The sequence below is a fragment of the Alosa pseudoharengus genome, unplaced genomic scaffold (assembly GCF_046254945.1).
Source record: "Alosa pseudoharengus isolate Yale_2024_CS ecotype anadromous, Long Island Sound unplaced genomic scaffold, YU_APseudo_1.1 YU_APseudo_1.1_scf_4, whole genome shotgun sequence".
Lineage (NCBI taxonomy): Eukaryota > Metazoa > Chordata > Actinopteri > Clupeiformes > Clupeidae > Alosa > Alosa pseudoharengus.
The window spans coordinates 32,757,152-32,783,674 of record NW_027468774.1 but is presented as its reverse complement, the minus strand read 5'-3'; the positions used below and the strand labels follow the sequence as shown (position 1 = coordinate 32,783,674).

Below are 26,523 nucleotides of genomic sequence, written 5' to 3'. Positions count from 1 at the left end.
CTGGTTTGTAAAGCCACATATGTCTGACACAACAGCGTGAGTGAAAAACAACATAAAAAAGTCTATTTCACGCAGAGCTTTAGTGGCAGTTTGCACTGCCCTACGTACGCCACCTAAATCTACACCTAAGGGACGACGCGGACTAAAGGCTATCGGAACTGGTGCTTCTGTGTCCCTATCACCATACGAAGGAAAAGGGTCAGAGAAGCGTTTACGCTTCCTCCCTGACACAGGACCTACGGGAGAGTGACTAATCAACCCCAAACCCACCAAATAAAATGAATTAATAGATATGTTGACATATTTTACATATGAAGTATTGTATAATACATGCAATAAAATACATGCCACTTACCAAACTGAGGATGATGGCAGGCCACTCTCCTCCTCCTCCTCCCCCTCGTCACTCAGCAGCTCCTGGTCCAGAAAGTCAATAGCAAAATCATACAAATGTAATACCAAAAAAATCCCAAAACTACAGATGTGTGCGTGTACTGTATGTGTACTCACACACGCACACACACACACACAAGGAAAAGGTAGACTAAACTATTTTCACATTTACACATTCTGGGTGAGAAATGCAAAGTAATTTTATCACACTTTACACAAGGGTTTAGCTACCCTAAATCTGATTGCTTGGCTGGCATCAAGAAAAAGACTACATTTCACATGATTACATTTCACCTAGTGACTACTGATGAAATGCAATAATGACATTTCTATCAGAATATATGATTTCACTTCATTACTTTTTTATAACTACATCTTGAGGAGTAAAAATAGCTTAGTCTATTTCACGTCATGCCATCTTAGAAAATGTTAGACCAAGCACATGATGTTTGTGCCATTTAGTCAGAGGTTAGCAGGCAAGCAAAGTAAGCAAGCTAGTTCACTACAGATAAAACTGCCTAGCGAGGTGACAACCTGACGAATGGCAATAAAAACATTTCTGACAGAATCTGTCATTTCACATCATGTTTTCTATAACTACATATTGCGAGGAGTAAAATATCGATCAACTTATTTCGAGTCTAACGTTACTGTAAACATGCAGCCCACGGTTTTATTCAGCTTTGATCCCAGAGGAAACTTTTGCTTCTCATTTGTATCCCTTCTGTTGCTAAGGAGGCAAAATGGTGATTCTCTTTTAAGGATCATTTAAGTATTACTTTTGTCACAATTATTTCTCCTAATTTTGCCTTAGGAGAAATAAAACAAGCAAAAGATGAGACACATAGCAATAAGACAAGTAGGAGTCACATAAGAGATATTAGTTTGAGAAGCAGGAGAAATACAGGAGATCTCTTATATGTTTGAGTGTAGTCTCACTTACAACTTGTTTCTCCTTAGGAGAAATAATAGAGCAGATGGAGTCACATAAGAGATATTAGTTTGAGAAGCAGGAGAAATACGGGAGATCTCTTATATGTTTGAGTGTAGTCTCATTTACAACTTGTTTCTCCTTAGGATAAATAATAGAGCAAATGAGGAGACATTGCAATAAGAAACTGTTGAGAAGTAGGAGTTACAATTGAGATATCAGTTTGAGGGTCAAAAAATAGGGCACTCCATAGCATTTCAAACTTTTATTTTATAAAACAAAGCAAAACAGTTGTACTTTAAAAATGGACTTTAAGCAATGGGAGCTTGCACAGTTGCACTTTAAAATGGACTTCAAGCAATGGAAGCATGTTAATGCCTTGATATGTTCTTTTTATAATGTGTATTCTTATTTTTTATTTTTTTGTGTGTGTGAGTGTGTATGTGAGTATAATTTTTAAAAGCTGCACAAGCAAATTGCATTGTACGGACCAACTGCACAATGACAATTTAAGTCTATCTATAAATCAAACAACATGGAGAAATGAACTAATAAACAATAACATAAACAAACTGAACTTGTGCCAAAGCGTGCCATACTGTGTACAATGGTGGATGAAAGCGTGGGCTGGTCAATCTGCGTCTTTTATCCTGGTGGTGGAACCACCCAAAGGGAGGAGGGAGAGAAGAGCAGAAAATAGAACATTGTTAGTTTGTGAGCCACTCAAAAATACAAAGTAAGACATTTGTTTGACCGTCTGCTTTCATAACTGTGGGAATTTTGATACAGCACAAAGATCAGACACACCTTATTAATCACTTAAACACAGAATGGGGGATGTGATAGCTACCACTCACATTTGCTATATGTTGCCCAATTGAAAAACAGATTGTATTGATATATTTGTCAAGCTTAAATAAGTTTGTTGAATTCCCTCACCTCATCTAGTGAGTAAACTGTATTGTCAGGCTAGGATTAACCCCTATCCAGTTTATCACTAGGCAAAACCTTGTTTTGGTTGGACTAAGCCTATTCAGTGTAAAAAAAAAAGTTTGAAAATAGTTTAGTTCAGAGTCCTGATGTCAAAAAAGTAATTTGGGCAATTTTTTTTGTCATCGGGGAGCTGGCTCCATAGTCAGAACGCATAACAACTAAATGCAGCGTTGCCTTGTTTAGTTCTGATAGTGGGTTTCAACAGGAACATTTCTCCTGTGATCAGTGAGGTTTAAGTGACAGCTCACCAGGCACTGTCCAAAGGACAAAGAACAATAAAATGTGTCATAACCTAGTAGGCGGGTCAATATATGAAAAAAAAACCACCTAACCTCAAAAAAATTGATACAAAAGGTTTTTCAACTGATTATGATACCTTTAGATGTACTTAATAACATATTAAAAATCTAGTAAAATCTGACCCCAGTAAAGGGGTCATTTTCAAGATGGCGTCCAAGATGGCCACCAGAAGCTAATTTTGGCTATATCTGACCATTATTCAGCCTAGGAAAGTGTTTTTCGTGTTTAATCAGATTTAGAGGTCACTGATTCATATACATCAGACTAAAGTATCAGTTCATCATTTTCAAAGACTTGTCATTTTCAAGATGGCATCCAAGATGGCCACCAGAAGCTAATTTAGGCTATGAAGCATTTTTCAGCCTAGGAAAGTGTTTTTCGTGTTTAATCAGATTTAGCGGTCACTGAATCATATATGTCACACTAAAGTATCAGATCATCATTTTCAAAGACTTAGAATTTTCAAGATGGCGTCCAAGATGGCCACCGGAAGCTAATTTTGGCTATATCTGACGCATTATTCAGCCTAGGAAAGTGTTTTTCATGTTTTATCAGATTAAGAGGTCACTGATGACTCTTCATCTCCACCTTTTTTAATGTTTTTTATAGTAGGACCTGAGGATGCATGATGTTTTCTCTCTCAGTGTCACCATGCCTTCAAAACCTTTCCCTTCTGTGAAACATATGTCATTCCCGTACCGCTCCCTCAGTTTAGCTTTCAGATACTGATTACCGAATGGAATGGAATCAACCTCAATCAAATACTCTTTCATGTTAGATCCAAGTACAGAGACAGTCAACTGTTCTTAATTGTGTGCATTTCTGCAAGACACTCCGCTGTTCGTGTAGAAGATATGGATTACCTTGCACTGCTGCCTGTGGAACGTGTCAAAATGAACAATGTGACAATCCACACAAGTTCCTTTCAGAGGAGTCAGGGGATGATGAATAATGATATAATACTTATCTCTGATCTACTTATGCATATAGTTTAAGATTCAGTTTAAATAGCTCCCCCCTAATGATAGATGCCAACAATTATTGATCTACACAAATATACAATGCATGCCTATACAGTACATGGGTCATGGTTCATTAAAGTCATAAAACAGCCACTTACTCGCAAACTCTACTCTACATATTGTAAAAGCATATACCCTGTACATGAAATATAACATTAATCAACAAAATAACATTTCCATCTTCCTCCACACCAAGCATAATACATACTCTATTCTGTATAGGCAAATATAGTGTAAAGCCGATACATTTTGGCATATACAGTCCAGGGAAAACAAATGGAACACCCTAAAATATATATTTTCTGAAAGCATATAATCTGTAGACAAGATATAGCACCATTTAAAACATGTCCCATCTTCCTCCATGCCATGAACAATGCATTGCCCTCTATTCTGTATAGGCGAATCTAGTGTAAAGGGGATACATTTTAGCCTATATTGTCCAGGCAAAACAGATTAAACACCCAAAACCATATATTTTCTAAAAGCATATAACCTCTAGATGAGATATAACACCAGTTAAGACATGTCTTATATTCCTCCATGCATGCACAATACAATGCCCTCTATAATGTATAGGTGAATCTAGTGTAAAGGGGATATATGTTGGCATGTTAAGTCCAGGGAAAACAAATTAAACACCCTAAAATATATATTTTCTGAAAGCATATAATCTGTAGATAGGATATAACACCATTTAAAATATGTCCCATCTTCCTCCATGAATGCACAATACAATGCCCTCTATTCTGTATAGGCGAATCTAGTGTAAAGGGGATATATGTTGGCATGTACAGTTCAGGAAAAACAAATTAAACACTCTAAAATATATATTTTCTGAAAGCATATAATCTGTAGATAAAATATAGCACAATTTAAAACATGTCCCATCTTCCTCCATGAATGCACAATACAAAGCCCTCTATAATGTACTGTATAGGCGAATCTAGTGTAAAGGGGATGTTGGCATGTACAGTCCAGGAAAAAGAAATTAAACACACTAAAATATATATTTTCTGAAAGCATATAATCTGTAGATAATATATAGCACCATTTAAAACATGTCCCATCTTCCTCCATGAATGCACAATACAATGCCCTCTATTCTGTATAGGCGAATCTAGTGTAAAGGGGATATATGTTGGCATGTTAAGTCCAGGGAAAACAAATTAAACACCCTAAAATATATATTTTCTGAAAGCATATAACCTGCAGATGAGATATAACACCAGTTAAGACATGTCCCATCTTCCTCCATGCCATGAACAATGCATTGCCCTCTATTCTGTATAGACGAATCTAGTGTAAAGGGGATACATTTTAGCCTATATTGTCCAGGCAAAACAGATTAAACACCCCAAACCATATATTTTCTAAAAGCATATAACCTCTAGATGAGATATAACACCAGTTAAGACATGTCTTATCTTCCTCCATGCCATGGAGATGGTTAATAATCCTGTATTGCATTTGCTCTGTATTAAAACGCATTGATTTTAATTTATGGCTGAAAAAGGTAGAGCATTGAAACATTTTCAATTTTAACATTTAAAATCCTATTCTTGTTTAATTTGACCATCATTTGATATCAATTTCAGGCTGAATAGTAATTGAGATATAGCCATTCTAACCTGTTGACAGCCATTTTGGCAGCCATTTTGAAAATGACCCCTTTCCCAAGGTCAGATTTTACTAGATTTTTAGTATGTTATTTAGCATGTCCAACAGTACCAGAATCCATAAAAAAAACCTTTTGTATCAATTTTTTTGACGTTGAACCCTATATTGACCCGTCTATAGACAAGTTATGGACAAGAAAGTAAAGCTGACTCAATATGGCAAAAAAGCCTTCGGTATCTTCTTTCCATTACAGGGTTTCCCCAGGTTTGACCACCCCAAATAAGACTTTTTTTAAGACCTTTTTAAGACCACTTACATGAAAATTAAGACCTACATCACACCCATTATGCGGTTGTAAAACACCAGATCAAATCCATAATGACAATTAAAACAACACTTCCCCATGATATGCTGTCCTCTCCTTTCGACTGATTATGTTGATTCATTGCTGGCGGTGCGAAAACCCAAAGTATTGTTTGCGCATATCCTAAGAAATTAGACTAGTGTAGTTGCCACGATACCAAAATTATTGTTTCGATACCGATACCACATCAAGAATTGCGATTTCGATACTTCTTCGATAATTCTTAAAAAATGTATTTGATTTGGGGGCCCAGACCACCTTGACATCATCAGTAATATTGAATATAGTGTTATCATTCACACCAGTGGGCATCCTAGATTCTGCTTGACTCTTTCCACACACACAGAAAATTATGGCTTATTTCATATGTTTCTATTTCATATACCTTCGAATTCATATAAAGTGTACAGTTAATGTATAGTATTTTTTAATCTGCATAATTAGTATTAATCTGCTTAATTGCTAAACATATTTAGTCATTTGAATACTTAATATTTATTTTTAAACTATTACACCTAGGCAAATTTTAATGTGGTGTGTAGGCCTAGGTGTAATTGAGTAGTAGTAGTTTGTCACTTTAAGAAATACGTGAGTAATTACTGTAGCCTTCAGTCTCACGGTTTTAGGCTAGTGAATAATAGTTGCACATAATGCATAAGGATATGTGGATGCAATTCATTGTTGTCTGTCATTAAATAAAATAAATGTAAATAAAAAACTATCAAGTTCATAGAAGGGATCATGTTCAATAATGATTTTAGCACTAATTACGAATGACATACATGACCTGAGCTAGCATAATTAGTTAGCAAGGAGCTCTCTCCAGATGTAAAAGTTTGCAAAGGTTGCGCTGCCTATTTCTAAATGACATTAACCCTTAGAACCCGATTGACGCAAAGTGCGTCAAAAAACACACCCTTTCTTCTCTGTTACATTGCTCTGTGACTGTTCATCGCAGCGAGATGAAACCTTTATTGCATGACAGAGAAGAAGCGGGGCTTTCCAAAGAGACTACGCACTTGTCTTTACGATGAAGTATGACATTTTTAAAAAATCATGAAATTAAATCAAATTGCATCATATTTACAGTCTATACTTCTCTGCGTTCACCTGTGCACCCATTACTCTCGTTTGAATTACTCGCGAACCCGTGATCGCATAGATATGGCAAGCATATCAGATGAAAGAGGAGACACAGGGCTATCATTTGATACCAAGTATATCCTTCTGGGTTATAAAACAGACGAAGTGACAGCAAAATAATAACTTCATATAGCAGGACTAACTCCACGTTTTTGTCTGTTTTTGTGGCAAAGCATGTTTATAATCCAACGCTATCGTGTGTTTCTCTATGGCAAAGCATGTTCATAATCCGGTTTTGAGATCCTAGCAAATTCCTGCATGGCATCCAATTCAAGGCTCACATTGCATCCCAATTTGTTCAACAAAGAAACACCTTTTTTGCCTTTACTTTGTTTGTTGTAGATAGATAGATAGATAGATAGATAGATAGATACTTTATTGATCCCCAAGGGGAAATTCAAGAAATAGAAGATTGTAGGCCTAGGCCTAATGTTTAATGTGAAATAAAATAAGTAGCCTAAAAGGCAACATTCGAAATGAGGAGAAATAAGGCAAGATAAGAGTAGCCTAATGGGGGAGAAAAACTGAGTAGCCTTGGCTATTTTTAAGATCTTAACGTGAACTTAAAATAAAATTTGAGCTGAGACAAGGATGGATATTCCACAGCTGGTTCCTTGAACCCATTAATCAGCAAGTTCAATTTAATTTTTTTAGTTTTTTTATGTTGACCCGAAATCCTGGAAACCCACGTTGTTGGGCAGTGAATGCATGTAGGCTTAACTAGATTGTGGTGGATCAATCATATTGCCTTCTTAAATCGTAAAATATTCGGTGGTCTCAGTTCACTGTTGAATGGGCCTAGCCTAAATATATGCTTTGTCTAGTAGAGGTGCTTCAAATTGGCGCCTGTCTCAGAATATATAGAAGAGGTCCAGGGCAATTCCGCGCAAAACTGTCTAGATATCGATCTAATTGTTTCTCGTCCCGTCTCCTCTCCTCGCTCGTTTTCAGTCTCTTCTCCATAGTAGGCTACTTTACTCACTGAGTCGACTTTATCAGAATTCACAGATTTCACTGGCTGAGTAGCAGCAAGCGAAATGATGGTTCCTGAAGCTCCTGAAGTAAATGCTGTTATCCTAACCAACAAAACATTTAGCGCAGCTTTGAAATCTTACGTGACAATCTAAATTAGGCTATTATGGTCTGGGTCCGGATAGGATCACGTCACGGTCCGGACTCGGACCGCGGTCCGCCATTTGGTGATGGCTGGTCTAGAACATATGCCTACAGCCCATTAATGGCAAAACAACCAAACCTGACCTCTACACTTCAATACTCTCAGTGGTGCTCCTTGACAGATTTTTCTTCAAGAAAATCAACTGGTCCACATGCTCAGAAGACAATACACTACGCTCTGAACGCACAATGTCCCCTGCTGTACTAAATACACGTTCTGATGGTACACTTGTACCAGGAATGCATAAGTATGTCTTGGCCAGATCTGCCAGGAGAGTAAACTCAGCCTGGTGAGCTCTCCACCAATCTAACACCTTACCATCTAGGCTCAAATATGCAACATCTCTGTACTTCCTAACTTCATCATGGGCTAGTTCTTTGGATGTTTTGTCTCTGACACTTGGGTCCTCAGTGCAGAAGGAGTTGCCAAAAAGGTCCTCCAATACCTTTGATTTCTTGGAAACAGGAGGGCATTCTAGAATGGCACAGAAATAAAAAAATAAGACTTGATTAGTCGTGTGTTATTGTGATATATATATATATATCAAGTATGTCTACAATGTATGAATACATACCTTTAGTGGTTGCACCACACACCTCATTTAGCTCCATAGAAATCTGGCAAGGAGAGTGAGGAGGTGTTTCCTCAGGCTGGGCCTCTGACTCATTCTGTAACACATAAACGCAAAGTTAGTAAATAGCTAGAGTAGGCCTACTCAATGGAACAACAAGTTCATCAGTATTACTATTAAATACAATTAAACACCATCACTAAATGAACCAAGATGAGAAACAACCTACCCTCTGTTCCTTCAGCTGTGCTGCTTCTTCAGCGAGATTTTCAAAGGTTTGGTTTCTTCTCTCATCACCCAGGAAAGGAAGCTTTTTGAATCGGGGGTCCAAAGCAGCTGCTCGAAGTAAGAATGGTTCTTCGTCCACATATCGCTCTCTAAGATCATCAGACATGAGTCGTTTCATGTCTTTGATTAAGGGGGAGTCATCCGGTGCATATTCGAAATGCGTCAACAACTTCATTCGGAGAGGTGCGACGATGGACACAGTGGGTTGCTTCTCCTCGCACATCAAAGTGGTAGCAGCCTTTAGCGGGGCTAGCAGACTCACCATTTGTTCGGCAGCCAAGAGATCACTTTCACTGAGTGTGTGCACGCCTTTTCTGACTTTCTTGTCGAGAAGTGTCGCCATCACCGCAGCTTGTTGTTCAAGAAATCGCTCCAACATCTCGAAAGAACTATTCCATCGGGTTTTCACGTCTGCTTTGAGCTTGTGGCGTGGAAGCCCCAGCAAAGTTTGCTTCTCCTTCAAAACTGTGTTCCCATCTGCGCTGCGGTGAAAAAAACTCACAATTCTTCTCACACGCCCTTTCTGTGGCAGCAATCTTCAGGCCATCTTGTGTTGTCAGATTCAGTGTGTGCGCGAAGCACTTTATATGTGGTGATAACCCTGCCTCTACACCAGCTTTGATCATATTAGAAGCGTTGTCGGTGACGAGAGCCGGAGCCTTGTCCAATATACCCCATTCTTCACACGCACTTCTCAGAACCTGCCCGATATTAACTCCTGAATGAGTGTCTCCCAAGACACGAGTCCAGGGCTCTCAAGTTTTGAAGTTTGCAAGGAGTGAGACTTTGTTTCTCAGGGGGGAGGGGGCGTGGCATTGGCACAGTGCCACGCCCCCTACCCCCTGGTCGAAGTAGGCCTACATGAAAGTCCTACGTCTGCTTGAACTACTCGTGTCGCCACGCCCCCTTCCCCCGATCAACAGACCCACCCTCCCCATGTCCCATCGACCCAGCTTCATGAGAGAGCACAAATTCCAGTATTTCAAACACACTGTTTTATTTATTCTAGAACCCTATAGTAAATAATAATAAATAATAATAACATAAATTATAATAATAATTTCACCCAAATGGGCCCTTTGAACAGCAGTGGCTCATTCTGCTCTAAACAAACAGAAAACAACCAAATGAGAAAAAGCACATTTAGCCCCAAAATGGTCTCTTGAATAGTGGTGGTTCTGTCCGTGTGTGTGTGTTTTTATGAGTGATGTTGTGTGTTGTAAGTGCAGATTTTGATGCCTTGATGACTGATACTGGGGGCTCCCATTTAAAGCACTGTGGTTCAATGTCAGCCATTTTCACAGTCATGAGGCCATCCTTAAAAATATTCTTGTTTGCAGTAACAGGCAAAAAAATAAAAAAATTGGTCGGTAGGTATGTCAATATTTTTTTTTAAAGATTCAAAGTCATGATCATGGTGATTACGCAGGTATGAATTTAAACAAATGTGCATATTGTGACGTAACTGACTGGGTCCTCAACCCGTGCCTTCAGGCGCATCACTGCAAACCTCAATCTGATGCAGGTTATGTAAACCAGCCTTTCTCAAACTTCTTTGACCTGAGGCCCAGTCATGGCAGACTTTGGGGTCATAGGGCTCATCTACACGTACCCAACCCCACTCCCTCCAAATCAAATTGTCATTATCATTATCACAATCATTATTATGCCTATATTGTTATACATGCACTTTCACTTAAATGTTTTGTGACATGCACATCAGAGGACTGCTTTACAAATGTAAGATATAATTAGTTTCATTGCTTTTGCATGGTTGCATGATGCTTGCATAAGAAAATAAATACTTCTCAAAACAGCAACAATTAAATGGGTGCTATTGTTTTAAGATGTTTCCCTCATGCAAGCATCATACATTGGTAGGAAATGGAGAAAAAAAATACATGTTTTTTAATGAAGTTTAATTTGAATGCCTGAATGTAAGGATTCAGGAAACACAATACCAGCTTTTTTGGCGAGCAGATAGGCGTAAATCACTGAGCTGTTGATCTTTAACAGATAGAAAGAAGGCTACAAAAGCTTTTGGCCACGTTATATTCAAATTTGACTATACAATACTCAGTGCTATACAGTGTATTATACAGTCTCTGCTCTGTTTCTATGGAAGTTCCACAAATCAACGTTGTTCTAACAAAGTGTTGTTAAACAATTAAATAGCATTCAACAGGTTGAAGCGGAGCTTTGATATCAACGTTATCGATTAGTTTCAGTTTCTCTCGCGCAGACGCCTGCATTGAATGAACGCTCATACCACCACTTTATTGTATGGCTCCATGTTTAATGACATCGATAGCAGAAACGTTTGTTTTCTTTTTTTGTCGGTCCGCGGTATCTTGATCGCAGCAAATTATCAGACAAAGCACCGGGCCTAATTTCACTCCACGATTCCGCAGACCAGCAGTCTCCACGTTGCAGACCCACAGCAAAACAAAACTATTTCCTGATTGGTTGAGAAATCCTATTTTCTGATTGGCCGATAGGTTAGTAACTGAACAGCAGCTCTCTGAGCAGAATGAGCGCACAGACAGCAACGTTGTGTGACACGTTTGTAAAATATAGCCCTTAGAAATTTCTTTGCGGGCAAGTTAATAATTTCTCGGAGTGAGAAATGCCATGTGTGGCGTGTGAGCGTGTGAAGTCATTGAAATGCGTGTGTCTCACGCTCAATGCGTGAGACTTGAGAGGTCTGCGAGTCTGTAAAACATGGTTTTTCATTTGCCATTTGTTGTCAATGAAATGACACGTTACAGTGATGTAGGACTCCATTGTGCACGAAGTCCATCCATCTGAAGTTATGGCTACTCGCTCTGCACTCATCAGACCCTGAATAACTTCATCACGAACTTTGGTGTAGAAAATCGGAATGTAGGACTCGCTGAAATGTTGCCGTGAGGGGATGTTGTACCTCGGCTCAAGAATTTCGAGCAGGTATCTAAAGCCTTCGTTTTCTACGACGCAATAGGGCCTCATGTCTTTGCATATGAAAAACGCAATGCCTTTGGTGATGTTTTTTGCTCTTTTTGAAGTGCTCGACAACTTTGGGGGAAAAAACGTTGTCAATGATGTGGCGGGCGTGGAAGCCTGTGTTTTTTCTTTACACTCGCCATCAATACCATGGCGCCTTTTTAGGTGTGCAGATAGATTCGACGTATTGCCGCAGTATCTTATCTCACACTGACAGTCTTTCTCTTTGCAAACGGCAACATCTCTTACCACTGCTCCATCTGTTTTTCTAAAGCCAAAATGCCTCCACACCCATGACTTGGCGCCGACTGGAGTGTGTAACACTTCACTTTCATTGTCAGCTCGCTCCGACGGCTCCATCGCTCTTGAAAGTCAGACTCAACTGAGTGATAGATAGACTGAAACTTAAGTAACGTGTGTGAAGCAGTGTGAAGTAGAAGACAATATATGAAGTTAGCGCCACCTGCAGCTTAGGAGTATGTTGGAGTGGATGCTGAAAATAGCAAGTAAGGCAAACAGACAGGCGGCAAAATAAACACATTAATCAATACTCTTGCAGACGCATCGATGCATCGTATCGTCGGCTGTATAATCGATGCATCGATACGAATCGATTAATATTTACACCCCTACTTCATACCAACCTCAAGTTTCTTGAGAAAATAAACAAATAGACAAAAAAGAAGGTCAAATTATTGTAACAGCTACAAAAATAGATGGCCATAGAGTGGGGGAAATGTCTTGGATGAGTATATTTTGTATATCTTCATTTACAGTAATATAATAAAATTGATTATATTTTAATGTCCCCATGATGGAATTTGTTTTAGAACAGCATAGCCCAGTGACAGACAACTTAGATAATTAACTTTAATATGTTTGTATTAAATTTTATTCAAATACAAAGACATTGAATGTGAGAGTAAGGTATTTGTGTTTTTTTGTCCTTCAATTTATGAGTATGGTGTTTGCATCTGGTGTCCCTAATGTATTTGTGCTAATTTCACATCTTGAGCCTGTTTCTGTTTATCTGGATGTTTTGCCTCATGCCACCCTTGAATCAGTGCCTCACTAGTGCCACCCTTGTTAAAAATGTCTAGAATCGCCACTGTGTATATATAATATTAGGATGGATGGATGGAGCCTAGTTGTAGATAGATAGAGATAGATAGATAGATAGATAGATAGATAGATACTTTATTGATCCCCAAGGGGAAATTCAAGAAGATTGTAGGCCTAGGCCTAATGTTTAATGTGAAATAAAATAAGTAGCCTAAAAGGCAACATTCGAAATGAGGAGAAATAAGGCAAGATAAGAGTGATTGGGGAGAAAAACTGAGTAGCCTTGGCTATTTTAAAGATCTTAACGTGAACTTAAAATAAAATTTGAGCTGAGACAAGGCTGTTTAATCCATTAATCAGCAAGTTTAATTTAATTTTTTTAGTTTTTTTTATGTTGACCCGAAATCCTGGAAACCCAGGAACATCACGTTGTTGGGCAGTGAATGCATGTCGGCTTAACTAGATTGTGGTGGATCAATCATATTGCCTTCTTAAATCGTAAAATCTTCTGTGGTCTCAGTTCACTGTTGAATGGGCCTAGCCTACCCTATTAAAGGTGTTTGAGTCGTGACTCACTCGGATCTTTCACCCGTGTCTTTAAATTAACCCATGAGTCGCGAGTCTCTAGTATCATTAACTCGGATCAGTTGAGTCCTACTACAATTCAATCTAAAACGATAAACAGCGCCACACACAAACCTCTTGCAACACTAGCTAGCCTCTTAGCCCTAGCCATCGTAGTTGCCAAAAATGTAACAATTTCGTAGGCAACCACAACACAAATCAACTCAAGCGACTGAGTGAGCAACTTCCCGCAGAGCCGGAAACATTGCAGACTCGCAGACCATGGGACTCAGATTGGAGTGGCTGAGTAGCAATCCGGGTTAGTCGGATCGGCCGGCCGCTAGGCTACGTTGAGTACGAGTCAGTCGAATCAGCCGGCTACGTTGACATGAGTGGATCTGCAAGAGCGAGTAGACTAGCTCCTCCTCGAGGTGAAAAGCAATTCCACAACAAAAGCCATTCTTTCACTTCTGAAATAACATTCAATGTTCTGCATGTAGCCTAGACATAATTAGATTTGGTGTATAGATGTAGCATATTAAAATTAGGGCTGGGCGATATGGACCAAAACTGATATCCCGATATTTTTGGGCTGATTGGCAATATACGATATCGATACGATATTGATATTTCAAACAGAAAGAGCGAAGTGCTTCATATATTCACTCAACACAAAAATTATGACAACACAGACAGTTTTAATTATATTAATTTCAGACTGCTCTAACAGAGCTGTGCAAAAAGTGTAAACAATAACATAGGCCTACAATAGGCATAGGCTACAGTTGCTCTGATAAAGCTGTGCAAATAACAAAAGACCAAAAGTTGACCCTGACTGACAACGCAGGCCTACATTGTACTGCACAATGCAATAGGCTATTTTGAAAAAAACTGCAGTTTTGTCACACAATGCAGTTTTTTTTACCTGTAAGGGTTTGATAGGGCCTAGATGACAAGCAAATGTAGACTATGATGGCCTAGACATGATGCTATCAACAACAAAAATAGTTTTAAACAATTAGGCTACTTAAACAACGTAACTGAGTCACTCATCAAGAGTGTGATAGACGCTACCTTCGTTTTGTATGCGTTCATTTTTGCATGTTCCGGTTCGTAAGAAAAATCCCTATGCACGATTGAATGGGGTTTCAGGAATCATAAAAAATGATGCCCTAACTGCTCGCGAGTCGCGTGCATATCCTCTTAATAAAATCAGCGTTTAGGTTGTCTCCCTGAGGACTTTAGATCTGCTACTGTCGCTAAACGCAAGCATTCATCAGTGTATTTAAATTAGCTAGGCTATGTACCAAAAATGACATTTTACCGTGAGTCAAAGAGCTGTAGCTGCTAAACAGTGTTGTAACTTAAATCTGCGTGTACAAAACCGCTTGGAGCTCCAGTGGAATTTTGATTTCACAACGAGAATTCTCGGTCTAGCCGTTGATGTGCATCAGCACCAACCTCTGATCAAGGTAAACAAAATCTGACTCAGTGTCCGTCATGTTTGAAAGTTTGTAGTGCTGCGAGGGAGAACGTGCACACGTAAGGGGCGCAGTTGAGCAGAGCTGCGGCTATCTGAATGGTCTGAACACAGAAGAGCAAGTGGCTTTGATAAAATGGCCCATTATTTGACATAATACCGGTATTACGATATTGTCTCTACTACATATCGTTTTCAAAAATATATCGGTCGTAGTCGTAATACCGATATATCGCCCAGCCCTAATTAAAATGCAATTAGGTCGTGCAGACAGTCCGAACTGCACGCTCATGGAGCTGCTTGAGTATCTACCCGGGTCAGTTGAATCAGCCGGGCAGGCTGGTTACGTTGTTATGAGTGCGAGTCAGCCGAATCAGCCGGCTACGTTGTCGTGAGTGGATCTTTAGAGCAGAGTAACTCCTCGTCAAGGTGAAAAACAAATCCACAACAAAAGCCATGCTTTCACTTCTGAAATAACATATGTTCTGCACGCATAGCCTACTTTAAAATGCAATTAGGTCGCGAAGACAGTCCGAAACATTGCAAGCTCTGTTGCTTGAGTAGGCTAGCCTACCTGAGTCAGTCGGATCAGCCGGCTACGTTGTCATGAGTGGATCTTTAGAGGAGCGAGTAGCCTAATTTCTACTCGTGTCAAGGTGATAATAATAATAGGCCTAATGAGAATAATAGTAGTAGTAGTAGTAGTAGTAGTAGTAATAATAATAACAATAATAATAATTGATTCACTGCTGGGCATTTCTACGTTCCTGTTTCTATGTCTACATTGAAAGTCAATTGCTTAGGCTAGGTTAAGACAATAAATAAACAGTCTGGCTCAAACTGCTTTCTTTCCCGAGAGTGGGTGGAGGTTTTGATGCTATTATATTAGGCTATTTTATATTATATTATATTATATTATATTATATTATATTATATTATATTAGGCTACCTAACAGTATAGCTATGATTAATAATAATATTAGTTGCCTAGTATTAGCAGCCTATAATACTTATTAGAATAGATTCCTAGTAGCCTACTATTAGTATATAGCAGTGGTAATAAATATTGTGTAGCAGAGTAGCATTAGACCTAGGCAAACTTTTCTATTGTTAACAAAACAACAACAAATAATTAATTATTATAATATAGGCTACCCTCTCTGTCAATAAGATCAACGTTTCTGAACATGAGCACCAAAAAGATGAACAATGTGTGGATGCACTTTGACCAGAAGAGCAAAACTCTAAAGGCTAAATGCAAGTACTGCAAAAACCTGGTTCCAAATCATGGAGGATCCACATCCAACATGAGAAGGCACTTAACGAAATGAAGCACCCCACTGCACTGCTTGAACGTAGGACTGAATTTCTTTGTGATTTAGCAATACTGACTCAAGTGACTCATTCAACCCGGATCAGTTTAGTGAGTGACTCAGAATAACCCGGATCCTTAAAAGGAATCGAGTTTGACAGGCCTATACCCTATGCTTGCTCAATATGCTTTGTCTAGTAGAGGTGCTTCCAATTGGCGCTTTTAAAAATCGCCTGTCTCAGAATAGAAGAGGTCCAGGGCAATTCTGCGCAAAACTGTCACATCCATATTTAGCCTAGTTGGCGTTACGGACGTGACAGTTTTGCGTGGTATTGCCATTTGGTGATCCCTGGTATACACCATACAACAAATATTGTTGGTGAGTTAATCATTTTGTTTTTACTTTTGATGTATGTTCAGCCCATCTGTAAAATATCTTCATAAAACCTAGTGGAAATTCCGCCTCTATCATTTCTATGACAATGTGATTTTGTAGCTTTCATAGCTACACAGTTTGATGTTAACTGTATAAAGGTTGAATAATTTTAGTGCAATAGAGGCCTACCCTTTATAAAAAGCCCACCAATAATGCTCACCACAATTGGAAATAATTTAAAATAAGAGAAAATTACCCCAGCTTCATGGATGTTTTGGAACCTCCAGCCCTCGTAACAAAAGCCTTCTTGACCTTTGCGGATTCCACAGCTGTCCATCCGCAGAGCGTTCCACAGTGCATAACGTAGGCTGCAAATAAAAAGCAAAATCAATCTATCAGTGTGGTAATAATAGCTCTGAAACTGACAGTTCCAGTCATTGATTTTTATTAGCTGAAACGTGTTCCTTTCTGGTGTAATTCCCAAGTTACACAAAGTTACACAAGGTTACACATCCTTGTGTACACATCCCTAAGTTGTTACAAGCTGTGGCCAATGTTCCACTTACCATTGTGTGACAGTCTACATGAACTATTTATTGGTGTAGGGGTGTCTTTATAAAACCATCAACTGTGCATAAGTTAAGACAACCAGAGGAATACAATAAATCATCTGTTGGAAATTGATCTTAATGCCTCAATTAAAAAATGAGGAAAAAATCAAACCTTTAAACACACCAATATTCTTTGTGAATGAAGGTATCGTAAATTAATAAATGTTATTCCTTAAAATACATGGGGCATAAGTAAGGAACCCCCTATGTTAAAATCCCATAGAGGCAGGCAGATTTTTATTTTTAAAGGCCAGTTATTGAATGGACTCAGGATACTATGCATCCTGATAAAGTTCCCTTGGCCTTTGTAATTAAAAGATAGATAGATAGCCCCACATCACATACCCTTCACCATACCTAGATATATCATGGTTTTATTTCAGTTAGGCTAATAGCTGGTTTGATTTGCATGCTACAGATTCTATTAATTGCAAAATAAATGTTGACTGGTAAGTTATTCATGACTGCAGATGCTGACTTGCCTATTTCTCGATCCCTCGACCGCAGCAACGCTACTTCCTAGTTTACCTGGGTTACAAGAATGCCCTTTCACTCCTGTTACAATATGCTGTAATTTATAGCAGGTTATTCCACTGCTTGGTTGAATTTCCCATTGCCCTACGTAATTTAGAACGACCATTAATCGTATGTTATCTGCACACCTATGAAGTAGATCCATTTTTTTGGCCGTATCACACTTGTATGTTAATTCGCCGAACTCGTTGTGAAGTTTAAATGAACTGTCACGTTGCATCCGAGCTGTAAAATGCAGACGTTCAGAACATTGCAACATTGTAGCATATGACGGAGGTTGCTTTTAGCTAGATGGATGACAGCAGGCTAAGTAAAAGCGATGTTTTAAAGCTAAAGTTCATCAGAATCTTGGGATACGCCCGCTTGACAACGGGAGAGATAGAACTAACGACTGACCTTTGGCCGTAGCATCCATTTAGAACTAGTAACGGCAGTTTGTCCTGTGAGTTGAGAAATTAGTTGATATGTGTCGGAAGAAATTAGTTCTACAAACAAGACAGTTTTAGCGATTAAAACGTTTAAATTGTAACAGGAAATTAACACAACGCAAGTGGCAACAGTGGAATAAGCGGGATAATGGACTCCACGGTGGTCTGTTCACAGAAGTTAATGCACTACGAGGTTTAAACGGCCCTCCGCTTCGCGTCGGGGCCGTTTTACAACCTCGACCGTGCATTAACTTCTGTGAACAGACCACTGTGTCGTCCATTATCCCTTACTTAAACAAAAGTGAGAACATATTGTGGGGAAAAATATACTTACCATTTTGGTACGCTGTTTGTTCAGCAATTTGATCTGATGGTCTAGCGTAGTCTTCCAAATTTTTAAGAAGCTGCCAGCCTCTTTTCAGTGGAATTGAGCTGGAACTAGGGCTGGGATAAACGATTATTTTTTAAACGATTAATCTAGCGATTATTTTTTCGATGCATCGATTAATCTAACGATTCATTTTTTCAGTCCGATTCGATTTCGATTCGATTCGATTATCGATTATCTCCCCATTAATTCACTAATAGCAACTTATACATGTTTATTTACATATCTGAATGAAAAAACATGAATTATTTAACATTGCAATATATGTTTATTGCTCTTAAGATTCCAAAATAAAAGACTGAAGTGCAAGTAACTACAAGTGCAAAGTAGGCTACTGTATTCTTAGTCAGAGGTAGCATTCAATAAAGTTTCAGGTAGTCATTTTAAGACGTTCGTGTGGGAATCATGTGTGGATGCAATTCATAACGTAGTTCAAATAACAGTTTGTACTTCTCCTTTGGACAAGCACTTTTGAGTCTTGGAAAACACTTTTCCATTTCCATCTGGATTTTGCAAACAGAGTCAATAAAATGAGCCCTGCATGAGTAATACAAGCAGCTGCAAGTAAGCATGCTAAACTTGACATCCAAACAGTATTCTAACGTTAGCTTTGAGATAAGGTTACTGCTTGATTGCATACTGTAACTTAACTTCGTTTAGTCTCCTCAATGTACTATGTTGTGATAAGACCTTAGCAGAGTTTACTTTAACTTTAATGCAGCGGTTTTGAACAAATTTGCGCAGCATGGTCACGATGCTAAGCGGATTTAATAGCAATGTAGCCCGTGTTCTATGCAGTGCTTCTATGTGGCAACAACAATCCTTCAACAATCGTGAATATTTTGTTAAATGCACATGCAGAGGAGGAGCAGCGGGCTCGTTACGAGAGAGAGCGGGCGGGGCGAGGAAAGGCTGTGTGGCAAGTGCAGCTCAATGAAATTATTTTATCTTATCTTTAATTTAAATAGCAGGCCTACAACATAGAACATCAATGTGTGGTGGCCGGTTTTGATTTCGTGGTGCCCAGCCAGAGATTAGTCAACGTATGAAAAACACTGAAGGTGTAAAATTAAAAAATATTTAGCAGCACACGTTATGCTTGACGAATCGACGCTCATATTTTGCGTCGACGTATTTTTTGCGTCGACGTCATCGATTACGTCGACGCGTTGTCCCAGCCCTAGCTGGAACCAGTTTAAACCAGTGGCAATAACGTTAGCTTCGTCATCTTGACTGACATCCCAAAGACATTTTAAAATTCCGTGCATTTTGGCTACAGCATGGCTTAACACCATTCAAAACATACAGACTAAAGCTGTATAAGGCAAAGTAAGCTAGCAACGTTAAATTGTCTAACGTTAGCTTTATATACAAGCGGCACAGCCAGTCTTACAAGTAGCTAACATTAACTAGCTAGCTAACTTTATGTGCTGCTTCGTCAGGTTGTTCAATGATATATTGAGTCTAAAAATATGCAAGAACGTTAGCAAATTACCAAAATGTTAATGTACCTTCTCTGAGTTTTCGTGGTGGCAAGTTCTGCACAATCCTTCATACCCACACACCGTTTCACTTGGTTTCACTGGGCGCCAAATCTAGACTGCATTTTCTGGTAGGAGTCTTCTGCACGCGAGTTTGTCACGTCCGACCATCATAGACCTCTGGAGTCTAACTTGATTTCTCTAACTTGCTAACAAGTCGCAAGTCTGGGGTAGCAAAAATCAAATTGTGCCGCCTTCAAGTACCATTGATTATAATATCTACTCGAAGGTTGAAGACAAAAGTGCGTTCAGGAAAACGTGTGCGTCTCTGATTTCGTTGTCTCCCTGCGAGAGAATTTAACAGGTGATCTCCTTATATGGGCATAGATGGTAGCTTTTTTGTAGGCGAACTTCAGAGGTCTGTCAGAGCATCGTCATGTGTGGTGGTCACATCACATGGTTAGGCCTACTGTTTGCAAATGTGAACTTGAAAATATGTGCAATTAAAACAAATAAGCCAATGAAAATAATTTGAGAATTGTTGTACAACAGCTAGAGCTCTTACAGATCAGACTAATTTATAAAACAAATAGGTCTGGATGAGCATTACATTAGTTCACTTAGAGAGCTCTCTGATGGATAAGCCTGAGTAAAATATGAGATATATAAATTGAGCAAGTCTGAGTATTGTATAAGCCTTTGCTGAGATCTCTTTTGTATGCTGTACTTACCTGTCAACATTACACTTAGCTAACATGAAAATTGGTACTAGAAAACAAACTTACTTACACGATATATAGCCTACTTAAATGAAGTTGTTACATGGAAATATCTGACATCAAAAGCAAACGAGCATATTACAAGCAGCCCAGAGTAGCCTAATGTAGCTAAAGTTTATGCCAGCACACTAACGTTAGCCCCGTTATGCCATAATGTTGACGCTAATGACAAAGTATATTACTGTCAAATAACATGATTTTAGGACTATAAATTAAGATTAAACAATAACTAGAACTGATTTAAAATATATCTTACCTCAGTTTATCCAGCTGTGTGTGGGTATCAGTCGATGTAATCTCTCGAAGTACAGACGGCGTCCGGCTGTCCAAGTCAAATGCACCGACTGAAGTGACATATTTTTTCACGACTCATCTTCAAGTATCCAAAATATTTCGCGCCATAAACCTCTTAACCAATCATATCAAATTGACGCTTATGTTGTCAGCATTATGGGGAAGATTTCAGAAATAAAATCAGTCATTGGACAGCTGAGATAGTAGACGATTGGTCATCGTTACTTTTGTAACGAAATTAGAATGGTCGGCCATCTTATTTGTTTTCAAGTAGCAGGGAATTCAAGCCAAACCGTTGCAACTCTGCCATCAATCATTATGTTAAGCCCACCTAACGACTCTATACACGATTTCATTGGCCTGATTAAGTTTCGATTTCTGGAGCTCACAAGCCAACGGAGAGTTGCTAGACTAGCCCTGGGGCGCGTCTAGATTTCTAGGCTAGGTTCCTGCTATTTTGGGTAAAATTCATTTTGGGGGCTTATTTTAGTCAGCTCATACAGTTCTTTAACCGTTAGGTGTTCATATGTTTGTTACACAGCCAATCCGGGTCTGTTGAACCCACCACATTATAAGGCTTTTTCAATACAGGCATAACAATGTATGTAAAAATACTTGAGATGTTCACTTTAGCTCAGTTACCAATGATAAATTCAAGTAAATTCAATTATAAAAAGGTAAATAGAAACAAGTTTCTTTTATCATTATTGGTGACCGCCTTCTCGTTCTCGGCATCTTTACGGGTGATTTGGCTGGTCATGCCGTTTTTCTTTAAACCTCCTGCAAGAAACAAATATAACGGTTACTTACTTCATACTGTATTGTCTAACACAACTCTCAGCCTGGACTGCAACTATGTTAAGAAAAGCGCTATATAAATGAAGATTATTATTAGAACTACACACATACTCTTAAAACACACAAGTTAGGCAACTGAGAGACGTGCAAACACACAGCCAGGACAACAAAAATGGACCTGTTTATAACATTAGGGTATTGTGACATCTTTCTAGTATCAGTACATAGGGCTGGGACACCCTATGTACTGATACTAGACAAAAAAATAAAATAAATAAAAATAAATAAATAAAAACAGCCAGTTAAACTTTAGACAGCTGCAGGAACTTCAAAGATCACTAGACCAAATACTTCAGACATGAAAGCAGTTTATAAACAAGGCTATCGCGATTTTAGAACTGTTACATTCATGGCGTTTACAACTGTTACAACAGTAGGGTACCGCACATTTTAATGGCTGCGTCAGGTTGTCCTAGGGTAGCCTAGGCCTATATGTCACTGTTAAGTTTAATTCTGAGATTCTGATACGTTTTCAACCCGGAATTGTGCAAATGTCATAGGTGAAAACGTATCAGAAGTATAATCATAATAATAATCAATAATCACACTATCCAGTCAGCTTAAGACTTCTGCAGAAGGCTACATGAAGTCGAATCCCCCAAACGTTTCACATTTTTCCTTTTTCCTTTTTTTATTTTGCAGGCGTCACGTGACCGCGCTATTGCAGTAATGCGGTTACCTTCCCAGCCCTATCAGTATAACTTAAAACATTATCCACATGCACACCTACCATATATTACTTCATACAGTTGTAAGGCCTTGAACTCTCTCTTCCCGTTTTGGCCCACAAAGTTGTACTGCCTGGATAGGCCATGGTCAAGGAGGAAGGTCATCATCCTTCTTGTGGCCTCGTCAACAGTTGTCCCCCCTATGTCAGTCACAGCTGCAACCTGAGGGGGAACAAAGACAATACAAAGCAAAGTTATCTATAGGCTATTGCTCACTGGAGTAAACCACCCAACATGAATATCAACAGAACTGCCAGAAGCATGGGTCTGAATCTGAAGTTTCAGATCAAGTTCACTGCCCAATAAAATTGAGTTGCACCACCCTAGACTTAACATACATACCAGTTTGGACATGAAGTTTGGATTTGCCAGTTTTCCTTCCATGACTTCCACATCCCTAACGGTCTTTAGGGGGAAACCCTCTGGGGTAGAAGAGACGGTGGTGCCAATGTTGCCACACTTTCAGCCCTACATTAAATTAAGCAAAGTAACTCATTTATTGCAAAAGCAATATATCTTCAATTCATTTATCGTACTTCAAACCGTGTGTGTGCTATGATAATAGCCTTTATACATGCAAAGAACTTACTATGAAAATCTGAATTAATTCTCACAATTTATTTCTGTGACACTAAATGAAGATCAGATCACATTTTGTGACCAATTTAAGCAGTAACCAAATAATTCCAAGGGGTTCACAAACTTTCACATTTTGGCTGTATGCATTCTCTCTACAATTAAAGGCCTATTCACACCAAGAACGATAACGATAACTATAAACAAATATCGTTCTCATTAATATGAATGACGACGTTCACACATAAACTATAACGATAACGACATGAAGAACGATATCATTGGGGATCACTTTCAGAGCGATTTTGAGAACAATAAAAAGTAGGGCTGTCAATCGATTAAAAAAATTAATCTAATTAATTACATACTCTGTGATTAATTAATCTAAATTAATCGCATATATAATTTTTGCTGTGAAAGTATTTTAAATATTCAAATTCAAATGAATCATTGAATAATCAGGGGCCGGTTCCCCGATAACGCTCACTCTTAGCGCTCTAAGAAGACTCAAAAGATATATCTTACCAAAATTGTTTATGTTCCTAAGTGTGTTCCCCGAAGTGTCCCTTAGGAAGCTTCTTGACACGCTGCCTCTTACGTTCGACGTTACAAAGGCGCTGTCCCAAGTGAAGGTGCTGAATTAGTTGGCATCGATTGCTCAGGAATCGATTTTCTACTTCACGTGAAGGTGCATGACGGCGTTAAGAAACACAACACGTTCTATGCAAATAAAACATTCCTCAAATTATTCCAGTAACATTTACTTTAACATAGTTATCAGTAAAATATAAACTATTAACTCAATTATCAAATTGTCAGTAATATGTTCACACGATATGTTGTGACTAACCGGGTAGGCCTATCCCTCGCTAATCATCCACCCTCCTTATCCCGTTGTGCCACTTGTGCCGCTTCTTGACATGGATTTAACAACTTCTTAAAATGATGTAATACACTTTTATATTAATGGTAAGGTACCTTACAATTATAATTGATTGGCAAGCAGCTGCAGTTACTTCTGTTTAATGCGGTATTGATAGATAGATAGATAGATAGATAGATAGATACTTTATTGATCCCCAGGGGAAATTCAAGGTTCAAATTAAAAAAATGATTGCCATTGGTTAATGTTTTCAATAAAAAGCAACCTATCTACAATGAACAGAGAGACATTTAGATACAGTAGGGTGGGGAAGCAACGTAAAAAAAGGGCACCAAGCTTCTCGTCAGAGGAACTTGAAGTTTTGCTGGACGAGGTGAGCTTGCACAAGGTGACACCGTTTTCCAGCTTTCGGAATAACTTGTGCAACAGCAACAAAAAAAAGCTATGGAGCGACATGGACTACACGCCGTTTTTGATTTAATGCAAGGACACGTTGGATCGCTGCCATAGGCCTAGTTGGTCGCTTACTGGACCAATTCTTTGCCAGCTTTTAATTATCAAAAGTGATTGCCAATTTGAAAACTTTAATGACATTACTAAATAGCCTAGGCTAATTACCACCATATTAGTTCTGATACCAAATATAGCCTAGTAAACTTCATGAATAGGCCTGCATCCATTGCGAACATATTTTATTATTAGTCTTAAAATGTCCATAACATAAAATCATCGTTGAGCCACAACATTGTCAACATACTGTTGGCCTACCATAGTTTGACTTGTTGCCTACTGCGCTGCGCTGATTTCTAAAGACTGCTGCACAGTGGCGGCGACTAGCGTCTTGAGAGCTCAAACAACGCTAAGAGAGAGCTTACGAATGGTCCCGACCAACCTTACGAACGCGTGACTTACAGAAGATATACTTAGCGTACGAACGTGTCGGGAATCGTGCCATAACGTTAAGAGAGAGGTAAAGGAATAGGTTAAGAACTACTTAGCGATAAGAACGTTTTGGGGAACCGGCCCCAGCATATTTTCACTGTTCAAATAATTGCCATAATAATCAATGATATGACCTAATATGCTGAGGAAATAAATTCAAAGTGCTTCAAATTCAAATAAATTCAAAATAAAGTGCTTCGGGAAGAAGTTTTTTTTACATACAAGGCATTTCAGGCCACATATAACCTAGGGGACACAATGAAAATAAATGAATACTCCCCTCAATGTCAAGACTTATTTCTTTGCATTGATGTGCGACTATAGAGTTGATGAACTCCGGTGATATGCAAATTCCTTGCTGCAGACATTGCAGAGGACTTTATTTTCAACACTTTATTTTTTATCAACACCATCAGGCCGTTTTTTAAAAGTAAATGTTCCAATCAATGATCCAAGCAGCACGTTTTCTTCTCTCTCCTTCATTTTAAAGTCTAATTTTTACTGACTAGAACGGCTCGGGGTCAAAGGTCATACGGAATCGATTAATCTGCACTAATTTTTTTAATCAGTTATTTTTTCTCAAATTAATTAATCGAAATTAATCAGTTATTTTGACAGCCCTAATAAAAAGCTAATAGCCAATCAGAAGAACCCATCGAATTTTAGGCGTCACATTCATTAACACAAGGAGAGACTTTGGCTATCGTTGTTCAGTGTGAATGCTTTTATCATTAACGTTATGGTTATAGTTATCGTTCTTGGTGTGTGACCGAGGTGAAGTTAGTTTGATATTTGATATTCGGATATTCGACAGATATTAAAAAAAAAAAAAATTATGCGGCCGGTTTCACCCCGTGTTTGCAGACAATGTACAAACAGATGACCTGTCTACTTGCTCCCAGCCGACCTTAGGGACCGTCTAAAAAGTACCTTCTGAATTACCTTCATAGTCTTTTTTGTCAATAGCTTTGACATCATGTGACCTAGTGACTCCAAACCAATTCAAAATAGTTATCCTATATGGGACTCATCAGACACACCTCTTTTTATAGTCACTATATGCACACAGTATTTTATATGAATATTTTAAAGAAAATACCTTATTTCCCATAAGGAATGGTCTCCTTTTTTTCAATACCTCCCAAGCCATGTGACCTAGTGACTCCAAACCAATGCAGAATATTTATCCTATATGGGACTCATCAGACACACCTCTTTTTATAGTCACTGTATGCACACTGTATTTTATATTAATATTTTAAAGAAAATACATTATTTCATATAAGAAACAGTCTCCTTTTTTCAATACCTCCCAGGTCATGTGACCTAGTGAGTCCAAACCAATGCAGAATTGTTATCCTATATGGGACTCATCGGGCACACCTCTTTTTATGATCGCTGTATGCACACTGTATTTTATATGAATATTTTAAAGATAATACA

The 26,523-nt window shown here is 38.6% G+C and overlaps 1 long non-coding RNA gene across 2 annotated transcripts; it reads right to left on the bottom strand.

The window, feature by feature from the left end:
• Positions 1-1,574: 1,574 nt before the first annotated feature.
• On the bottom strand, positions 1,575-18,585 carry LOC143103199 (uncharacterized). 2 transcript variants are annotated; one of them, XR_012982746.1, is made up of 3 exons: positions 18,486-18,585; positions 16,835-16,946; positions 1,575-1,974 (listed from the first exon to the last, which is right to left on the bottom strand). It is a non-coding gene; the product is annotated as an uncharacterized LOC143103199 (long non-coding RNA). The 2 variants fall into 2 exon arrangements; XR_012982747.1 differs by having other exon boundaries at positions 1,575-1,966.
• Positions 18,586-26,523: the final 7,938 nt, after the last annotated feature.